Source organism: Mandrillus leucophaeus, unplaced genomic scaffold (assembly GCF_000951045.1).
Source record: "Mandrillus leucophaeus isolate KB7577 unplaced genomic scaffold, Mleu.le_1.0 Scaffold422, whole genome shotgun sequence".
Lineage (NCBI taxonomy): Eukaryota > Metazoa > Chordata > Mammalia > Primates > Cercopithecidae > Mandrillus > Mandrillus leucophaeus.
The window spans coordinates 88,937-94,471 of NW_012104499.1; positions in this window are offsets into that span (position 1 = coordinate 88,937).

Genomic DNA, 5,535 nt, shown 5'->3' on the forward strand with positions numbered 1-5,535 from the left:
GTCCTTTGTAGGGACATGGATGCAGCTGGAAACCATCCTTCTCAGCAAACTATCACAAGAACAGAAAACCAAACACCTCATGTTCTCACTCATAGGTGGGAACTGAACAATGAGATCACTTGGACTCAGGAAGGGGAACATCACACACCAGGGCCTATTATGGGGAAGGGGGAGGGGGGAAGGATTGCATTGGGAGTTGTACCTGATGTAAATGACGAGTTGATGGGTGCTGATGAGTTGATGGGTGCAGCACACCAACATGGCACAAGTATACATATGTAAGAAACCTGCATGTTATGCACATGTACCCTAGAACTTAAATTTTAATAATAAAAAAAATTTTTTTTAAAGTTAATATTTATATCTCACTTACCATGTGCCAGACACTGTTCTAAGCCCCTTAAACAATAACCATTTAATGTTCTCAGCAATCCACTGATACATGTACTACTCTAATCACTATCACCATCAGCATCAGGCTGTGGCATGCGTGCTCAAGATGGGATAGAATATGTAGAAAGGAAGACAGATCCCAGTGTGGGCTATGATTCCTTCTCTTCTTTCCTGTGTTATTTGTTATGAAACAGAAAAATCAGGGTTATCAAGCTTGTATGTTGCAAGCTTATATTTTGCTTCCCTGGACCCATACAATGAAGTGTACTTTAATTAGTCAGAATGGTCAGAAAAGGATTATCTAGTTAACTGAACATTGGAGAATGTTGGGATAGTCTGTTGCCAAGAATGTGTATTTTAAATAAATGTCCCAGATTATTCTGAAAGGCAATCTGACTTGTGAATCACCACTGTATGTCATATGCTAATGGATCCTCAATTTTTGAAGAACAAAAATGAAATATCACTGAAACTATATTTTGAACATAAATTCATTTTAATTTTATGATTTGTGAGGTAAAACAGAATCTTACCTCATCTCTCATAGGTAATTTTTTCCTTATCCAGTTCTGAGGGTAGAAAAGATATAGGAAGAAATAAATCCCCCATATAAATCCGAGGAAATTTCCACAAAGTTGCTTGCTTACAAAGATCCTTGGTAGCTGCATGTCCAATATCTGGCTGGACATCTTCCACCTAGATGTTCCACCAGTATCACCCCTGTCAAATTCTTTCTTCCCAAACCTGCTCCATCTGTGTTCCCTCTTTGGGTTAATGAAGGAGGGATAGTCTGAGTAGATCATGTAGAAAGAGGAGATATTAAATAAAAGTATTGCAGTAACGGTCTGGTAATAGCCACAGAATGCCAACAGAATGGCAGCTCCTCCTTGGGGTCCCTTAGAGGCTGAGGACATGAGAGATTCTGAGCATGTTCCATTTGAGAGAGCCACAAAAAACCGCTACCCTCAGAAATCCAACCTTCAGTGAAGGCAAGGAAATGTTGAAGGTGGTTGGGGAAAGTATTGAGATGATAAAGAAACTGCATAAGAATGAAATGGGAGTTCCCAAAAAGAAAAAAGGAAGGGCTGAAAAGAAAGGGAGAGGGCCCGGGCACGGTGGCTCACGCCTGTAATCCCAGCACTTTGGGAGGCCAAAGCAGGCAGACCACGAAGTCAAGAGATAGAGACCATCCTGGCCAACATGGTGAAACCCCATCTCCACTAAAACTACAAAAATTAGCTGGGCATGGTGGTGCATGCCTGTAGTCCCAGCTACTTGGGAGGCTGAGGCAGGAGAATCACTTGAACCCGGGAGGCAGAGTTTGCAGTGAGCCGAGATCAGGCCACTGCACTCCAGCCCGGCAACAGAGCGAGACTCTGTCTCAAAAAAATAAAAAATAAAAAAGGGAGAGGAAGAAAGGATTAGCCATGGTGGGACTACAGAACAGAAGAGCTGACAGAAGAGGTTTGGTTTCCAAAAGGGCATTCTAATTCCCAGACTGTGAGGTGCCTGAGAGAGGATTATCTCTTATCTCCCGGAGTCTACACAATACCCAATGGCAGGCACCCACTGGTATATGAGTAGATGTTGAACAACTGGCTTCCCCAAAAGAAAGAAAAGTAAGTTCTGATTTGTAGTGTTTGCTGGTTTTATGGTGTAAATATTTCCACCATGGCTGATTTCAAGTTAGCAACTTTATTTCACTTAACACAGAGTGGGGAAGAGATGTGCATAATGAGTTCTTGCAAGAAGGTATGAGCTAGCTCCAGCACAGCGTTGGTGCTCATGAAAAATTTCTTACATTCACAAAATGATCTTAAGTCTGGAATTGGAAGACAAGCAAGAGGAATGCCATTTCCTCTAATCAACACATGATTATCTGTAAGATTAATCATGTACATCAAACAAAAGCAGATTGGATTTGGATATGGTTCATGATACCTGAACTCCGAAAGAATAAATATGAATATTCTCTCCCCTTTACCCTCTTGCCTTTCTCATATATTTTGTATTCTTTCAAGTACGGAAGGGCAGGACTCTACAAGGTGTAATGCCTTGCCTATGCAGCCGTTGTATTTGCATCCCTGGTCACTAATAGGTGGGGCATAGGTGCCATCCTCATCTTTTGCCTTCAAATAGATTGAAACATGATGTTGACATTTTACCCAGCTTCACTTCTCTAGCATTAAAATGACTACTTTAATAGTTTGTGCAACTACTTGTAACAAATTTTTTTGTGATTTTTGTTCAGGCTAGCAGTTACCAGAGAGCATGTGTGTTAGAAGCCATGACAAGAGGAGGTATATGTAGGAGAATGGTCATTGAGCTAGTGCAAGCCCTCAAGGAGAGGCTGGGAAACCAGGCTGCTAGAGGCAAGATGCAAGGCAGAAGGCTGATACTCCAAGAGACTAAGAAATAGCCAAGAGAAATAATGGAGCTGAATAAGAAGTCAAAGTCCTTCTGTGGCAGGGGCCCTTTATCTATTTCGTGCCAAAGGTAGGAATCTCAACGTAGTGGGTCCTGCAGCCAGAGGCAGGAGATGGGGCCAGAGTAGGGAGGAGGAGATCAGTGTGACACCACTAAGGTGACATGAAATGTTTTCATATCTGCTTCCAGAGACTACAAAGAACTCTCCATTAAGCTGGTAAGCGGTGGTGCTCCTTTGTATCTGTCCACATTCCACTAGATACTTCTCATCTATTCTTTTTATTAAACTGTGTCAAAACTTTTGCTCTGTGAAAGACAGCGTTAAGAGGATGAAAAACAACTTAACAACTGGGAGAAAATACTTGCAAAACCCATATCTGAAAAAGTTAATTACTTTAGTAGGAGAGTCCTTGAACTCTTATCTCAGTCTCCACTGGATTGACATATAAATTCACTATGAATGATGCCATCTTATATAACTGTATTACCAAATAAAAACCAGGACATTTAAATTGGTACAGCACTGGTAAATAGACACCATACCTTAAACACAGTATATAAAGAACTCTCGAAAGTTAAAAGAAAATGATATAACTAGAAATTATGCAAAAGACATGAATAGACATTCTGCCAAAGAGAAGCTATGATGACAAATAAGCACATGAAAATATGTTCAACATTAGCCATCAGGAAAATACACATTGAAACTATAATGAGACATCATTAACTACCTATCAGAATGGCCAAAATAAAACTAGTGACATCACCAAATGCTGGAGAGAATGTGGAGACGGAATCATTCATACATTACTGGTGGGAATGTAAAATGATACAGCCACTCCAGAAGAGTATGACAGTTTCTTACGAAACTACATAATCACTTACCACACAACCCAGCAACTGCACTCTTGGGCATTTATCTCAGAGAAATAAAAACTTACATCCACATAAAAACCTGTACATGAATTTTCATAGCAGCTTTATTCATAGTGGTTGAAAACTGAAAGCAACTAAAATATCCCTGGTACAAACTCTGGTACATTTCTGTAATGGAATACTACCCAGCGACAAAAAGGAATGAAATTTTTGATGCATGCATCAATTTGAATGGTACTCAGGTGCATCATTCTGAGTGAATAAAAAGTCAATTCCAAAAGATTACATACTATATGATTGCATTTATATAATATCCTTTAAATGACAAAACCATAAAAACGGAGAATAGACTAGTGGTTGCCAGGGGACAGAGACTAGGGTAGGAGATGGATGTGAATATAAGGGGTAGCACAGGGGAGTTCCTTTGTGCAGATAGAACAGTTTTGTGTCATGATTGTGATGGTGATTGCACAAATTTATGGATGAATCAAATGGCCTAGAGCTAGACATGTGTGTGCATGCACATGCACACACACACACACACACACAGTGTATATAAAAATGGTGAAAATACAAATAAGGTCTGTAGTCCAATAGTACTGCACTAATATCAGTTTCTTAGCTTTGCTATTGTACTACAGTTATGTCAGATTGCACCATTGCAGAGATTGGATGAAGGGCTCAAGAGACTATTGCTACTGTTTCAACATGCCATAAATCTATAATTAATTCAACATGAAGAATTAGGAAAAAATACGGCCCAGAAAAGATACCAAAGTAAGCATGTTTGTATACTGCTGTGAAAGGTAGATTGTTGCTATAATTAGGCCATATATATCAAGATTATCACAATAATTCTTACTCTTTAATCCTGTAGGAACATATCTTTGGGAGTTTATCAGATATTTGTTTAAAATGCATGGGAAAAAATGTTCACAGCATACTAGCAACGAGTTAGAAATAATCTTACTATTTGACAGTGGAGTTATGCCTAAGCTTTATCCCTAAGGTGGATTATCATGCAGCCAATAAAAACTATGATTTTGAAAAATATTGCCAGTGCAGTGGCTCACGTCTGTATTCCCAGCACTTTGGGAGGCCGAGGCAGGTGGATCACTTGAGGTCAGGAATTCGAGACCAGCCAGACCAACATGGAGAAACCCCATCTCTACTAAAAATACAAGATTAGCAGGGCATAGTGGTGCATGCCTGTAATGCCAGCTACTCAGGAGGATGAGGCAGGAGAATCGCTTGAACCCGGGAGGCACAGGTTGCAATGAGCCGAGATCGCGCTATTGCACTCCAGCCTGGGCAACAAAAGCAAAACTCCGTCTAAAAAAACAAACAAGCAAACAAACAAACAAAAACATTTAGTATGTGTGGAAATGCCAGGTAATAATGTGAATATACAAAAATACATACACTATAATGCCAAAGAAAAAAATAAAATTCTTAATAAAATTCTAGAAAAAAATCATAATATTCACAAGTGGTTATATTCTATGTTATAATGTATCATATATTAAAATATACAATATATACAATGTATCTCTAGGTGGTTGGGATTTATATAATTTTTATTTCTTTAAACTTTACTAAAATTTCCGAATATTACACAATGAATATCCATTACTTTGCAAGAAAAAAGTGTGTATGTGTGTATATACATACATATATATGATATATACATATTATATATAAAGTATACTTTATATTAATACATACATATATTATATATAATGATATGTAATGCATACTTAATAGTAAGTATACTTAATATATATTAAGTATACATTATATAATATGTATGCTTTTTATTTACTTAATATTAAGTATACA